Below are 17,917 nucleotides of genomic sequence, written 5' to 3'. Positions count from 1 at the left end.
ACCGTGTGTTTGTTCAAAAATGTTCAAATGTGTGTGAAATCTTATGGGACTTAACTGCCAAGGTCATCAGTCCCTAAGCTTACACACTACTTAACCTAAATTATCCCAAGGATAAACACATACACCCATGCCCGAGGGAGGACTCGAACCTCCGCCGGGACCAGTCGCACAGTCCATGACTGCAGCGTTTGTTCATTGTTGCTGGCGCAGGCAATGCGACAGTCGCTGTAAAGAACTAATGGACGTGTGAGTAAAATCTGACGAACAGCTAATAACCGCTGTTAACCATTTGTTTTGCACGAACGACAGGAAATAGTACGAACTACTATTTTGTCTACATGCAGTAGCTCAGCGTTTCAGTGGTAAACTGAGATACTAAAAATCCGAAGGTCTCATGTCCGATCCCGATCTGTCCTAGGATTTTCCCGCTTTTATCACTTCTGATAGTGTTTACTAATCTGAGTTGCACTGTTGCTCCGAATCCACATTAAACTGGATGGCTAAGTCAATTAAAAGCTCGAAGGAAGGCAACGTCGTACTACGTGTAATACCATCATTCGTAGTAAAGTACTGTGTTCTTCCAAAAGAAAAAAAACGCAGTCTTTGGTTCGCCTGCTCCACAAAATTTTCTAAGTGAGTGTACCAGTTTAAATTTTTTGCAATCCAAATTCCTAATCATTTAGTTTAATCTATTTTTAGTTTTGTTATTTATTATCTAATCTAAATTTGACGGAAACTTTTTAGTACCATACTCTTGTGGAGGCCACTAATTTTTAAATGTGTAGGATGTGGCATGTCGATATGTATTTTTCGTATTCGTTGTGGGCCAGAGATGATTGTTATTTGCAAAGTGTATTTAAGAGACCCATGGAGGTAAGAAAAGAAAGGAATTGTCACAACGTCTCGGACTTGATGCCGACATCCGCTGCCTTACAGAGCCCTAAAGTTTAGGTCCACCGCATTTATACTTCCACGGTTCACGTAGGTGATATTTCCCTATGATGTCACTCAGAAGTGCCCGTGCCCTGTTTCGACCCTTTGGGAATATCCATCGACTTTTGGGATCGTACCCTAAGCAGCGACTGTAGTTTTCATTGCGTGGAGACGTAGTTGTTTCATTAAAACTGCCAGATGTATCGTTTACGAGTGCTCTAATCGATGTGATCGTAATCTAAAGTTCAAACGAGTCTCATTTCATTCATAAATGGATCCGACGAAGCAATATTTTCTTATCTATACATTAATTATGGTTTGCCCTGTTTACTTTTATTCTTATGCGAGCCACACCGAACCATCTGTCTCACCTCCCCACAACACGCGGCTACGTGACCTCGCTGATTATTAGTGCAACACCTCATGCCCTAAATTCCTCCCGCCGATAGTTATTCGTTGTCCACATTTCCGCCCTCTTTCTGAAAAAAATATCCGTGCTAGAGCAGCCGGTGACAGCGATCATGTGTGTGTGAATTCTGTGTCTATTTATTTATTTATTTATTTATTTTATTCACACGTCAAGTTCCGTAGGACAAAATTAAGGAGCAAATCTCCAAGGTCATGGAACGTATCAGTACATGAAATTACAACATAAAAGTAATAACTGATAAAAATAAAATGTTTATGAACCCGAAAAAAATCAAGCCATAAGTTTAAGTAAACGCAAGCAACAATACAACGAGAATCAGTTTAATTTTTCAAGGGACTCCTCGTCAGAATAGATGGAGTGACCCATGATGAAACTCTTCAGTTCCGATTTGAAAGCGCGTGGATTACTGCTAAGATTTTTAAATTCTAGTGGTAGCTTACTGAAAATGGATGCAGCAGTATACTGCACACCTTTTAGCACAAGAGTTAAAGAAGTCCTACCCAAATGCAGGTTTGACTTCTGCCGAGTATTAACTGAGTGAAAGCTGCTTATTCTTTGAAATAAGCTAATATTGTTAACAAGAAATGACAGTAGGGAATATATATATTGAGAGGGAAATGTCAAAATACCCAGACTCGTGAACAGGGGTCAACAAGAGGTTTGTGAACTTACACCACTTATTGCCCGAACCGGCCGTTTCTGAGCCCATCCTTTTAGAATGGGAAGAATTACCCCAAAACATAATATCATACGACATAAGCGAATAAAAATAAGCAACGTAGACTAATTTCCATGTCGAACGATCATTCACTTCAGATATTGTTCGAATAGTAAACATGGCAGCATTAAGTCTTTGAACAAGATCCTGAACGTGGGCTTTCCACGACAGCTTACTACCTATCTGAACACATAGAAATTTGAACTGTTCAGTTTCACTAAGCATACGCCCATTCTGTGAAATCGAAAAGTCAGGTTTTGTTGAATTGTGTGTTTGAAACTGTAAGAACTGAGTCTTATTGTGATTTAGTGTTAGTTTATTTTCTATAAGCCATGAACTTAGGTCATGTACTGCACTATTTGAAACCGAGCCAATGTTGCACACAACATCCTTTACTACCAAGCTAGTGTCATGAGCAAACAGAAATATTCTGGAGTTACCCATAGTACTAGAGGGCATATCATTTATATAGATAAAAAACAGGAGTGGCCCCAACACTGAACCCTGAGGCTCCCACCACTTCCACTTGACTGTACCCCACTCAGACCCCACATCACAGCCATTCTCAACACTGTGAATAATGACCTTTTGCTGTCTGTTGCTGAAGTAAGAGGTAAACCAATTGTTAGCTACTCCCCGTATTCCGTGATGGTCCAACTTCTGGACTGTATGAGTGTGTGTATACGCTTTGCTTCCTCTCTGAAGAAGGCTTTGGGCGAAAACTTACGTGAATACTCTTTCCGTTTCGTCTGTCTGCTGCTCCGTATGTCAGTAGCAGTCTATCCTTTTCACAGTATAGTTATTCCCTCATAAAGTTTGTTGTAAATAATCCACCAAACAGTAACAGTGATGTACATAACTACAATATCAAAAGAAAAAATGACATTCAGCACGCCACATTAAAGTTGCGTGTAGCACAAACAGCGGTTCACAATACTGCAACCAAAAGTTTTAATCACATATCCAGTGATATAAAATGCCTGACAGACAGCAAAGTAAAATTTGAAATTAAATTGAAAACGTTTCTTTTTGAGAACTCATCTTATTCCACAGAAGACTATCTATTATTGTAACGTGTAAATGGTGATGACTAGGAGCAAATGGTTCAAATGGCTCTGAGCACTATGGGACTCAACTGCTGTGGTCATAAGTCCCCTAGAACTTAGAACTACTTAAACCTAACTAACCTAAGGACAGCACACAACACCCAGCCATCACGAGGCAGAGAAAATCCCTGACCCCGCCGGGAATCGAACCCGGGTGATGACTAGGAATCACTAACATTTCTCTTTAAGTAAAAAACAAAACTAATAAGTGATTGGCATGGAGGCATACTTACATACAAAAATGATGTTAATATAAAATAACACGTTCCACCTCATTACCATTTATCGTTCAAATGACACACGGAACGTGAAACTAACTAACTATTGGTATATCGTAAAGCATGGTATGATAGTATATACTTTGAAAACATCAAAATGAAATTTAAATGTAAAATGAGCACATGATCAAAGTAGACGTACATTCCGATTCTGATATGTCTGGTTATTCCTGAAAAACTGGATATTCCAGGAAAAGAAGCTAATGGGCTGATGCTAGAAAGATAGGCCTATATGTCACACGGGTTAGACTATAATTATTAATAAAGACTTACATACATATTAAAGCAAAATATCCGTTTCACGGCGCCCAAGCGTTTGGGACCATTCCCTCAATCACATTTATAGTACTGCACAGTGCTGTAACATTTTAAAAATATTATATCCTTTTTTAAATCTGTAAATTGCTACTACATCTCAGACACTGGATGACGCATCATAAATAAGATTGCAAAGTGAGAAGATGAGTGAACTACAGTGAAATTAATGCGCTGACAATCTAATGAAACAAGAACTCTATTCTGCATAGAGATATACTTCTATTCGGTTCTGTTTCTTTGACATTTCAACAATCGTTCACTTTGTTGACATGCACAAGAAATGATAGCATGTCTTGCTTCTGTCCTCACTTCACACGTTTATGGGCTAGCGAAGAATGCGTAATAATGTTGTGCTTAAGCATTTTTTTTCTATCCTCGTCTCACACGTTTATGGCCTATCAAAGAACACATACTTAAGATTTTTACAAACGATATCATTAAAAATGTTGTGCATACGAGTTGAAAGCTGAAAATGTAACGAACAAGAAGCACTACCAGTAAGCAAGCAAGCATTGGTTTCGGAGTTCCAGCTACATTTGCCATCGATGCAAACACTTTAAAAGTGGACTTAAATGGATAACGAAAGTACGTTCTTCATATTACTACCTTCTCTTCTTTGTTACGCGAAAAATATGAACAAAAACGAGTTAAAATAACAAGAACAAATATAGCAAGAACAGGCATTGCCTGTAGGGGAGGAGCGACTGTTAAAACTATCTTTTAGAAAACAGCCAATAGTCCCGGTTTGTATTTTCTATTGACCGGTTTCGCTCTTCAAATGAAGAAGAGCATCATCAGAACATACAGTTTAACCTTGTCTGACAGCACTAACGATAGCATTTGAGGTTGGCTCACAGCTCTAAGGATTAAACTGTCTGTACTATAGTATGTTTAATGTACAGTAGTAAATGATGACACTGACAGCTTGAAAGATGAAATGCCATCATTTACTACAGGACTTCAAACGTAAGTTTAAATAGTATAATGCAGTCTGTTTAATCTTTAGATTTGTCACCCAACTTTAAACGCAATCTTTAGTCCTGTTGATGATGCTCTTGTTCATTTGAAGACCGAAACTGGTCAGTAAAAAAGTAGAAAGTGTGACTTCTGGATGTTTTAAAAAATTAAGGGCAAATGTGTCGTATTAGTAGGGCAAATACGCATTCAAGAACAGAAAAGCGTTCGAAACTGCCTTCCTGACACTACGTTATTCATGTAAGTAGTGTAATTTTTAGTATTTAAAAGAGCTGTTGCGTGCACGCAACACAAATAATGAAACAGAAGCAGTCGTAAACAGTAATCTGCTAATGTTTTGGGCTGTCTATGATGGCGGGCAGGCTCCTACCACCCGGCTTCAAAACAATGTACAGTGTTAAATCTATAATGCCATCACCCTTCTTTTTTTACCTCCATGAAGAAACATTTGTGTTCATAGTTATCTGTGATGTGCTTGGATTCTTTATTCCGGGACATTCGGTAAAGGAGAAGAAAGATGGCTTCTATTCTAAAATTCTATAGAGATCTGAAGTTTGTGGAAAACAAAGAAAGAAAAAGAAAAATCTCTTGCTAAATTCTTGCATAAGTCTCTATGTAATTATACTTAACTCCCGGTTGGAAGGTTTCTTGCATCATGATGAGGAAACACAGAACCTGCACCTCAAAGCCCTGCTTTCATATATTAATAGTACAGTACCATCGTTGCTAACCATTAACCATCAAATTTATCTTGCATTGCTCTACGTGTGATATTCTTCCCTGGTGTACTGATTTAAAATCTGTGCATTCAGTTTGTAAGATTAATATACAGTGTGAAGGATTGTAGTTTGAATGGTCCCTGCGAATTGGCAAATGGATAAAAAAATGTAAGAAAATAAAAAAAACAGAATTTAATCCTTGATCATAAAAAACTCAATATTATCAAATGAAAGTTTACCAACTTGGAGAACAATATTTCTAGCTCCAGAGGGTGAAGTTATTTCATTGCTGTACAGAAATATTACGAGAAGCATCAGTTGTCTTCAAAACTAAACAGTCAAACACAAAAAGTATTACAGTGAATCTTACATTCACTCTCAAAGCAATAAGTTTGTTGTTCTGCACAAAGTTTAAACTATCGTTGTAATACATATAAGATATTTTAAGCATCAGTTGCCACTTTTCACACCATGGAGATATCTTGCCGAAATCATTTTCCAATTCTTTTTGGTTTTATGTTGACTTTACTGGATGAAAACAACAGCATCTCTGCGAACGAAGTAAGTGGGCTGCTCAGATTGTCTCCTAAACCATTGGTGGAAGTTAAGAATATCAGAGTTCGTACTAAAAGCAGTAGGGATGAGAAATATATTGGAATCACTGATTACTAAAGGATTTACGAGATATCCAAATTAGTGCTACATCCGTTTTTACAAATTCAAGCACCATCGAAACCCACACGTCACTGCTCATCAAAAGCACAAACCTTACTATTTCGCAACATCAGTTTCGTTATGAAAACGAGTCACTGAGACGGAAATAAACGTAGTCCTATGTTCCGAGCAACACATAGGACGGTCGTAGTGTGCCCGACCAGGCCTTTCGCAGCACAGTCGATTTGTCAGATTCCAGTAATATAGATCGCATTTGAGGAAATTAAAAGTGCGCCTTTGAAGCGATGGCCAATTCCATATCGCTTCTGCTGCGAGCGCTCGTTCCAGTAATGGCGCACAGAATTTAATTTGCGTTCGGAGCTTTTAATGCGGTTTGACGGTATACATGCGAAGGGAGCAGAAGGGAAATGAAACTTTTGGCACTTCCAGCACGTGCTCGAATATAACATCGCCAAATGGACGCTTTTTATTCATTTTTACTCCGTGGTAATAGCAGCCCAGTAAAACGTGCTTCGAGGAGACGTCTTCTAACCAAACTTTACAGCTGGACGGTGAGGATTCAGTTCCATTTGCCTCATTTTTCATGACGCAGAGAGCCATTCCGCGGTTGTTAAAGGTCCACTATTACACGAAATCAGTTGCTCGTCTTTAAACCTTTAGGTACTGATCCTGTGTTGTGAATAGTTTTTCTCTTTTAAATGTTGCTGAGTATGGGAAATCAGGAAATTAGGGAAGTTCCTACACAGAGATGCTTACTGTATTCCTCTGTAACTTCAACCGTTTCATCTCTTTTTTGATGAATTTAAGAGGTGCTTCTAGAAAACAAGTTCCGTTTGTTAGTAAAAACAAAACGAGTACATAAAAAAATATTGGAAAAACCTCAAAATCTTAAACTATCATTCTTCATAGCTACTACTATTTTGTAGGCACTTGTCATAGTGTGACACAAGTTTTCGTACACCTTCCTCAAAGCCGCCTGTGTTAACAACCGTATGGTTTAACATATTCTTTGAGCTGGTCATGGTTGTTGAACTCCTGACCGTCGCAAGGAACGGCAGTCTGCATGTTGTGACGAGAGTGTAAGTTGAGGTTCCATACATGCTATAATATGGTTCTTCAGTGTATCGTTGTTGTCGTCAAGTAGTAATATAAGTGGTTCTTCCCACATTTTACAACCTCTCTGTTCACATGTGCTACAAATGTTTGAAATGGCTCTGAGCACTATGGGACTTAACATCTGAGGTCATCAGTCCCCTAGACTTAGAACTACTTAAACCTAACTAACCTAAGGACATCACACACATCCATGCCCGAGGAAAGATTCGAACCTGCGACCGTAGCAGCAGCGCGGTTCTGGACCGAAGCGCCTAAAACCGCTCGGCCACAACGGCCGGCCCACATGTGCTACAGAACAAGTCAATCTTGATATGTGGTTCCACATGTGTACTGACAAATTGATTGGCATGTCATGTCTCATGAGATATGGTGCATAGTAATACTATGTATGTACATGAAAATGACTTGAGAGTCGAAATTAGTCAAAAGTGCAATAAGTAAAGATACATTTTAGGGCCTCCAACGGACTATGTGGTATCGTCCAAAGATGGTGGTCCAACACCAGTAGTTTACAATACTTCCTTGTCCTAACACACAATGGTTTATCAATAAAAAAAATTGTCGATGTTTCTCCAACACCACGAACTTGAGACATAGTGATCATGAACTTCCGATAACCGAGAACATCACGAGGAGGTACCTGCTCCAAAGACGTAGCTGTAGACTTAGTAGTAGTATCAATACGAATTATTGCAACAGTCAACCAACATTGACCGATTGGATCGTCAATAACAGAAAAAGTAAAATCAAAACGACCTCCTCGAAAACCAGTCTGTCCTTTCAAGACATCAATCTGTAACGACGAATGGGCGAGGCTAAAGAAGACACTCCCTCTCTCTCAGCACATCAGGGCCCTCGCACACAGGCCAATATAACGCAAAGCATGGATGTGCTCTGCCCCAGTTTGGAACTCAGCGGAAGCAGTCTACATCATCGAGTAAGACCAGTGTTAGTCAAGTCACAGATGGTCATATACTTTTGTAAATGCTGAACATCGTACTTCAAGACAACAGTTTGTTAATTAGTAATCAAGTGATGCTTTAATAGTCATGGATAGTTGTAAATTATTAAGCATTCCTGTGCCCAAAGGATTGCATCAAGTTATTGATATGTCCATCTTCCTCCAAGAATCAACAGTATATTCCGTAAATTTTAAAAGTGCAATAATATTTCATATGTTGTAGTTCCAGTGAGCTTTCTCCCAGAGCAGTCAAAGAACCCACAGTTATTGTCGGATAATTCTAATTTCGTCTGGTCGTAACATACAATGTGTACTTTTACGAAATATATCAAGGCGTGGAGACGCTTACAAACAAGATCGCCATCAGACTGGAGTTAGTGTAAGGGGCATTGCAGCATGTTTCTTATTCCGAACGGGCCAGCAGGTGCCCTTGATGTGTGTTGGGGACTGAAACTTGTTCATAACACGGAACTTCGTACAACAAAGACAGACCGAATGAGGCAGTGCAGGTGTTAATATGCTGACCTTATATTCGGGCGGATGGTTCATGCTCCTCCCAGCCATCCAGATTTAGGATTTACCTGGTTCTCCTAAATCATTTCAGGCAAATTCCGGGACGGTTCCTTCATCAAAGATACAGTGGACCTCCTGTCCAACTACACGTCCTGTCTTCATAAAGCACACTTATACAGGATTATTCCGTGATGAAAAAGCATACCTTCAGAGCTGTGAGCACTTTTTCGTCGTTGCTGCTAAAATACATGTCTTCTACACTACATGTGCTCTAGTCCTAAGGTGCGAAAGAGGTCTACTGGTTGGTCTCACAACGATTTTCACTTATAACTTTCTACTCGATCGATTCCGGAACAGGGTACCTTACTTCAATTCGCTTTGTGTAGTCAACCTGTATTTACATTTTTGTGCTATCTGTTAACACTGATTGCGATGACAAATTCAATATCATTTTAAGGTAATCCATTGATCAGTAAATGAATAATAACACTAACCTTCCAGGTATGAAGAGAATCGTAGAAGTGCAATACGCAAGATGTCCTTGTAAGACTACAATAGGGAAACAATAACCTGCTCATCTCAGGGTCAATTTCCTATGTGTTTTGCGTTACTTTTAGACAAACACCATATTGCAAAGTGGACTTTTATTAGGGTAGGTATGTGCATTTCATCACCAGGCTGTGTTCCTTCTCCTCGGTGGCAGTTCAAATAGGTTGAATTGGACCATGCACCAATCACAATGAGAAACAGCTCCAACTGATAGCCATTTGTTACGCCTAGAACCATTCGAACGTGACTCTCCACAGAACTTTCAAGCGCCTCCCAGCAGTCCTTGCAGCAAACTGGTCCACTTCCCATAACGTCCAATTTTCTCGACAGTTGTCATTACGCCTGCATTGACCAGCTGGATTTCATATTCTCACCAACTGAATTACTTCTCAGTAAATTTCATTGATATTACACAGCGTCCTCCTCTCCCAATATAAGAAAATACACTTATGTCAGGGACGTTCCTTTCTAAAAGTATATGTGCCTATTGTTTTCTTTAGCCAGTGTCAGCAAACTCTGTCTAATCGAGTTGTTTATCATCTTCACCTTGGGCTCATCCATGTGGTGGGCTGAAGTACCTCCTGCAGTCACATTGCAGTGTCCCGACAATATGCAGATGAAATCGTGATTCATAAATTAGCGAAAGTAGCACGATAAAGTACTTATCTACCAGTAACCAAGCTTGTCATCGGGTCATATACACCTCTTTAGCGGGAAACAGGTGAGAAGTTCCACGCCCTCTTTTGCACGTCTCCTCTCATTTTCATCAATTTTATTAATGTTCTATGTCATTGCACGGTAGTAACAGACCGTATAAGGTTATTGTAATGGCAGTATTTGTACTGAGAGCTCAAAAAATACTTTTCACTTGATCCCTAAACATGTTGTTTCACTTCCCTGGGTGGCCGGTGCGAGGCGAGCATCTGAGGACGCGGCACACGGCACTTCCGGCTGGGGGCGGCACTTCCCTGAATTCTGAGGGGTTCGCACAGTAGGCTTAAGCGCCTGGCTGAACGACTGACGTCGGTCGAGTTTCGCCTATTGTATGCAGGGAGAAACACCTGCGAGACGTCTGAGTGTCGCCGCAGTTTATGTGTTTACCGTTCCGGCATGTCTGGAACGAAGATTCCTGGCACCGACTGACTGCATTGTCCTCTTGATTATGAGAATACTTGTGGACTGTGCCGTGCTGGGTGCGACTGTCTGGCGTCCGATGGCCGGTGGTCTGGGCAGGTTGTTTCCGTAGCCGGTGAAACGACAAGTTCAGTGCCCTCAGCTGAATAGCATAGGCATGATTGGTCAACTTAAACTGAGGCTAGTTGATGTCATAAAGCCCTGCTTGAAACTGGAGGGAACGATCGCTATTGGCGCGAATGGTGTTCTGACAGTGTGGGGGAATTTTGGAATCAGAACTGAATGCTGATTCGCAGTTTTCGAGGAGAGTAGGGAGTAGGGCAATGTTGGCTTCGCTCTTGCGTTGGGCGGGCAGTAAATTCGGGATCTGATCCTCCTCGGAGTCGGGCGGTCTTGCGACTTGGTCTCTCGTTTTCGGAAGAACAGCCTTCGCGGCCAGGGGTTGACACAGAGTTGCTGCACGGCAGAAGTCGGCGCCTGCATCATCAGGACGCTGCCTACCGACGACGTGCTGCAGATTTCAGTACTGGTACAGTATTTTGCGGCTCCGGCATTGTAGGACCTTATCAATTTTATACTGAGTCCCTCAGCAGCACGCGCGAGCACGCTTTGCTACAAGTCCACCTTGCTTGTTTCTCCATGTGATCTCATTTGAGCTCTCAATACCAATTGCGATACTGCTATATAGTCGGGAGATTAATGTTTGATTCATTAGGACCTACAGTCATTATCGTCAATCTATTGCATCACAGAGAGTAGAAGCCCCTTGTTCATATTTATATGTTCATATGTGTGTGAAATCTTATGGGACTTAACTGCTAAGGTCATCACTCCCTAAGCTTACACACTACTTAACTTAAACCATCCTAAGGACAAACACACACAGCCATGCCCGAGGGAGGACTCGAACCTCCGCCGGGACCAGCCGGACAGTCCATGACTGCAGCGCCTAGACCGCTCGGCTAATCCCGCGCGGCGCCCCTTGTTCTCGAGCCGACTCTTATTCTCATAAAATTTCGGTATACTCTATCCTTTAACCTACTGTGTGTGTCGACAATTACGTGCATTTATGTTCTCATAAATAATAAATCTCATCGTAACATTTAATGCGCATATCATTTCGTAGGTATATGCAGAATCCCATTTCCTGTTGTTTATTATGATAAAGTTCTCTTTTTTTCTGAATAGATTACGATTTTTATTAAATTATTGTGAGTGTGCACTCCTTATTTTACCAACTAGCAGGGTCCACTATCATTTTCTTCCGTTACCGTTGCGCGCATTATTAATTAGCTGGTAGATAAGGAGGAGGTCGAGTGCATGTCTTGTTCTCATGCAAAATTCGTCTGACTTAAAGAGGTACATGTATAATGCATTAGAAGATTTTGATTCACACATAAAAGAAAAAATTATTAGCGCGTGCTGTGTCACAGTTGAGGAAACATTTACAGACATAAAGTGAGCAACGGTAAGAGGCTGTAATCATACGAATAGCACACAAAATTACACTGTATTTTTCATTTACGATGACAGATTGTTTTCGGATGTCTGGAGAAAGGCCGATTCATCGATTTAAGTAGAAGTGGGCTCAAATAATAGGGTGAAAGGACACCTTTCCTAAGATCCGTTGATAACGTTACTATCTCCAGTAGAAACGAAGAAAAATTACAAGTCCTTTTGAAGAAATGACAATGAGTGCAGAATACAGGCTGAGATAAAGCCAAAGAAAGACGAAAGTCACTCTGAAACTCCTTGATCCTGTTCCTCGTTATAGGTTGCGTGTGGTTATTGGTGCCTTTCGCAATAGTTCCGTCTACAGCCTCCTCACAGAAGCCGCCATTCCCCCTGCACACATAAGATGGAGCCAACTCCTGGCGTCTTAAGCAATCGCCATTCGACGACCCCCTGACCACCCCGTGTATCGCGTCTTCTTTACAAACGAGGCATAACCCTCTCCTGATACCTGACCTCGGGTAGGATTGCCGGTTGGAGCGTGTCTCACTTCCGCCTGTCGGAATCTCCATCTCCACTCATCTCCACTCACTGGGAAGTTATGACTGTGTCATAAACATATGATTGTGTCTATAAATAAACAAAAAAAATTTCGCTGGGTAGTACCTGTTCGTTTCCACCCTCCCCCCCCCCCCCCCCCTGTCCCTAACCCCTTGGATGGTGTCTCGACCGCTGATTGGGACCGACCTATTACAGAGTCCTAATGTCTCTGACGCCCCTATGTTATACCAGCGTTTTGTATATTCCATCCTTGAAGATTTTCAGGATGCTACCATCTTCTAGGCTGATGGTTCTGAAACGATAAATAGGACGAGTTACGCTTTTACGTTTCGTCCTCGCATAGGACACTATTTACTGCCGGGATCCTGTAGTGTGCTCACAGCAGAGCTGCTAGCCATTAACAGGACCATTTTGTTACTCAGACCTCCCTCCACAGTGTTTTAATATGTACCGCAGGCTATAACGGATGCTACTCTTGTCACCCTTTGGTCTCTGCTGTCCATGACCTTCTCTCTGCCCCTGCCTGCTCGGTTGTCTTTCTGTGGGTCCCAAGCCACGTGGGCATCCCAGAGTATGAACTGTCTGACCATTTGGCTAGAGAAGCAGGTACTTACACCCCCCCCCCCCCCCCTCCTTCTAGGTGAAGATATGAGGATTCACATCAAATTTCTTTTTGCCCAAAAGTGGAATGGCATTTGATGTGCTACTGCTCTCAGTCATAAACTCCGCACAAGAAAGGAGACTACTACAGTGTGGCGCTCTTCCTTCCGCACCTCTCGGAAGGAGTCCACTGTCTTGTGCCGTCTACGCATTGGTCATACCAGAATCACCCATTGCTTTCTCTTGCGTAACGAGTCACCCCAGAGTGTGGTTGTGGAACCAGACTGGCGGTAATCCAGATATTGGCGAAGTCCCCTTCTTTGGCCCTTCGTACTAAGCATGGCCTTCCAGATTTCTTGTCTTTAGTATTGCTGATGGCTCACGGATGCCTGAGATGGTCCAAGTGGTTTTTACTTCCAGGTATAAGGTTTTGCTTTCCTCCTGGAGCTGGAACAGGGTGCTTTTGGTTGAGGGGTTTGGGACACATGACGACTCCCCGTACAAAGATCGCTCTTTTATCCCTCTGTTTTCCAGTTTTTAGATTTGACCTAACCTTTCATGCCCTCTACTGTGCGTGTTTCCAGCTTCCTCGCTTTATAGTTTGACCCCTCTGATTGGATCTGACCGCTTTTGCAGACGCTTCCATCTTACGCACGTAACTTTTGAATTGCGGGAACGATGACCTCGCTGTTGAGTCCCATAAACCCTCTCAATCAATCACAAACGAAAATAATGGAATTAACGACAAAATTAACATCTAATTTGGTGACAACGAAGCAGACAACGTGAAGGGACTTCGCTACCTTGGAAGCAAAATAATGTAAGATTGACGAAGTAAACAGGACGTGAAAAGCACACTAGCACAGACAAAGAAGGGTTTCCTCGCCAGGAGAAGTCTACTAGTATCAAACATCGGCCTTTATTTGAGAAACAAGTTTCTGAGAACGTTCATTTGGATCCCGGGATTGTACGGAAGCGAGCGGTGGACTCTGGATGAACCAGAAATGTAGAGAATGAAAGCGTGTGAAAGGCGGTGGAATAGCAAGATGAGGTGGTTATCTGCAGAATCTTAAAGTTCAGAATAATCCACCTATTTTGACAATGCTGAAGGAAATATTAATAATGCAAGTGGTTTTTCTGTCTGATATTTACTTAATGACTGCTGTTATTTAATGTGAATGAATCCAGGTTATTGTCCGCAAACACCACCAGAGAGTTCGTGTACAGTAAAAAGGTTTTGCAATGTTAAAATTCGGCTAAGACGATTCTCTCGCATTCTTTGGAAATATGATATATGTGTGAACAAACTAAGTTTGAAAAGTAGGAGTTAGGTTTTAGTGGAAATCAACCTGTGATGGTGGGTCGTGTGTTGTGTCTGTATAACTCAGTGAGTAAGATCAATGTCCGCGAAAGGCAGTGTTCCAGAGGTGGACCCGGGTACATCAAACAGTTTTAATGTACTATTAAGTTTAAAAACAGTTCATAATCTATATGCAGAGTGAAAGACCCATTATGTAAACAGCGCCTAGACTTGGCCTAAGCAGGTTTGATGATGAAGTTACGTTTGTGGGGCGCTCAAATACACGGTTATGAACGCCCTTACAAATTCCCAAACTTTGCTGAGCCCAAACTCGCCACTTTCATGAACGATGATGAAATGATGAGAACAACAAAAACACCCAGTCATTAAGCAGGTTTGACCGTGAGATACTTTGTTACGGTACTGTGTAATTTCAGAAATAGGGGACAGCGCTGACGAGATGAAGGAAACTGTGTACATAGGTCATCAATTATGTTTCAATGTCTTAGTCAGTACGATGACTGCTCGCGGAACTCACAGGCTCGCATTAAAGTCACGGTCAAGCAATGTATTTCCATCGTGAATTGAATGCGAGCAGATGTACACTACTGGCCATTAAAATTTCTACACCAAGAAGAAATGCAGATGATAAACGGGTATTCATTGGACAAATATATTATACTAGAACTGACATATGATTACATTTTCAAGCAACTTCCGTGCATAGATCCTGAGAAATCAGTAAGCAGAACAACCACCTCTGACTGTAATAACGGGCCTGATATGCGTGGGCATTGAGTCAGAGCTTGGATGGCGTGTCAAGGTATAGCTGCCCATGCAGCTTCAACACGATACCACAGTTCATCAAGAGTAGTGACTGGCGTATTGTGACGAGCCAGTTGCTCGGCCTCCATTGACCAGACGTTTTCAATTGGTGAGAGATCTGGAGAATGTGCTGGCCAGGGCAGCAGTCGAACATTTTCTGTATCCAGAAAGGCCCGAACAGGACCTGCAACACGCGGTCGTGCATTATCCTGCTGACATGTTGGGTTTCACAGGGATCGAATGAAGAATAGAGCCACGCGTCGTAACACATCTGAAATGTAACGTCCACTGTTCAAAGTGCCGTCAATGCGAACAAGAGGTGACCGAGACGTGTAACCAATGGCACCCCGTAACACCACGCCGGCTGATACGCCAGTATGGCGATGACGAATACACGCTTACAATGTACCTTCACCGCGATGTCACCAAACACGGATGCCACCATCATGATGCTGTAAACAGAAACTGGATTCATCCGAAAAAATGACGTTTTGCCATTCGTGCACCCAGGTTCGTCGTTGAGTGCACCATCGCAGGCGCTCCTGTCTGCGATGCAGCCTCAAGGGTAACCGCAGACATGGTCTCCGAGCTGATAGTCCATGCTGCTGCAAACGTCGTCGAACTGTTCGTGCAGATGGTTGTTGTCTAGCAAACGTCCCCATCTGTTGACTCAGGGATAGAGACGTGGCTGCACGGTCCGTTACAGCCATGCGGATAAAATGCTTCTGATCTCGACTGTTAGTGATACGAGGCCGTTGGGATCCAGCACGGCGTTCCGTATTACCGTCCTGAACCCACCGATTCCATATTCTGTTAACAGTCATTGGACCTTGACCAACGCGAGCAGCAATGTCACGATACGATAAACCGCAATCGCGATAGGCTACAATCCGACCTTTCTCAAAGTCGGAAACATGATGGTACGCATTTCTCCTCCTTACACGATGCATCACAACGTTTCACCAGCCAACGCCGGTCAACTGCTGTTTGTGTATGAGAAATCGTTTGGAAACTTTCCTCATGTCAGCACTTTGTAGGTGTCGCCACCGGCGCCAAGCTTGTGTGAATGCTCTGAAAAGCTAATAATTTGCATATCACAGCATCTTCTTCCTGTCGGTTAAATTTCGCGTCTGTAGCAAGTCATCTTCGTGATGTAGCAATTTTAATGGCCAGTAGTGCATATTCAAACATTGTGGGTTGTTCCGCGTATATGTGGCCATGGATGTGAAATAGCGATGTCGACGTTCCTTAAAACAGCAGGGAACATGCAGTGTCGAGTCACATTATTGTGACCATCTGTCTCAAGCCTGAACGACTACGCTCTGCAGCGAGGACCGTTAAGACACGTGAAGGGGGAGAGTCAGTGAAGCTCTGGAAAATACCGATTCCAGTGTCATGGCTAGCTGCGCAAAGTTTCTCTGTTGAGGATCCAAGGCACGGAAAGCCCAATCGGATTTAAATCCGAGTAATTTGGTGGTCAGGGGAGCACGTACGTACGCTGCAAGCTGCGTGACATGTTGCATTGTTCTGCTGGTAGCTGCCATAGTGCCGAGAAAGAAACTAATTGCATACAGGCGTATACATAGTCCTCAAGGATAGATACATACTTGTGGTGATCTGTTTTCCCTTCCAGAATGACGATATCACCCAGGGAATGCCACGAAAACATTCCCCAGACCATAACGCCTTCCCCTCTCGCCTGGACGTTTTTAGACGTTTCACGCCGTACACGCCAACGTCCATCTGTCAGATGGATCAGTAACAGTGATTCGTCTGAAAAGGCCACTTATCGGCACTCAGCGTACCTCCAGTTAGGGTATCGGCGTGCAAATTGCAGCTTTCGTCGCCGATGAACAGCAGTGAGCATGGGAGGGAGAACCAGGGGCCTGCTATGAAGGCGCATTCGTAGCAACACTCGCTCAACGAGGATACAGTGTTGGTAGCACCTTATCTGGGCTGTCACTTGTTCAACAATTGCACTTCGATTCCGTACACGCCTCCGCGACAGTCATTCACACCTGTCACCCATGGCCTGTGGTACACCACAGCTGGATTGGCTCCGGTTTTGAATTGCTCATTTTGCCATGCACGGTGTACCTTTTAAACGCGGCGGCACACGAATAGCTTACAAAATATAGCCGTTTCAGGAACTCTCGCGCCCTTGGCCAGAGAGCCAATGATGATGGCCTTTGGACGTCAGAAACAGTCTGTTAAGTAAGAGCGTGGCTGTCATTTGTGGTAAACTCAAGAAATTGTTCTGTGACATCAGATACCATGAACATTATCAATAAGGTCACCCCATGTTGGGTGCCAAAAATGTAGTGAACTCGAGAAATTAAATGAAATTACTCAGAAAGAGCACAGAATTAACGGGTTCATAAATGAAAGTAAAAGAATGCTTATACACTACTGGCCACGAAAATTGCTACACCACGAAGATGACGTGCTGCAGACGCGAAATTTAACCGACAGGAAGAAGATGCTGTGATATGCAAATTATTAGCTTTTCAGAGCATTCACATAAGGTTGGCGCCGGTGGCGACACCTACAAAGTGCTGACATGAGGAAAGTTTCCAACCGATTTCTCATACACAAACAGCAGTTGACGGGCGTTGTCTGGTGAAACGTTGTTGTGATGCCTCGTGTAAGGAGGAGAAATGCGTACCATCACGTTTCCGACTTTGAGAAAGGTCGGATTGTAGCCTATCGCGATTGCGGTTCATCGTATCGCGACATTGCAGCTCGCGTTGGTCG

This window comes from Schistocerca serialis, chromosome 4, assembly GCF_023864345.2.
Source record: "Schistocerca serialis cubense isolate TAMUIC-IGC-003099 chromosome 4, iqSchSeri2.2, whole genome shotgun sequence".
In the NCBI taxonomy this organism is placed as follows: Eukaryota; Metazoa; Arthropoda; class Insecta; order Orthoptera; family Acrididae; genus Schistocerca; species Schistocerca serialis.
Note: the sequence above shows the minus strand (reverse complement) of the source record.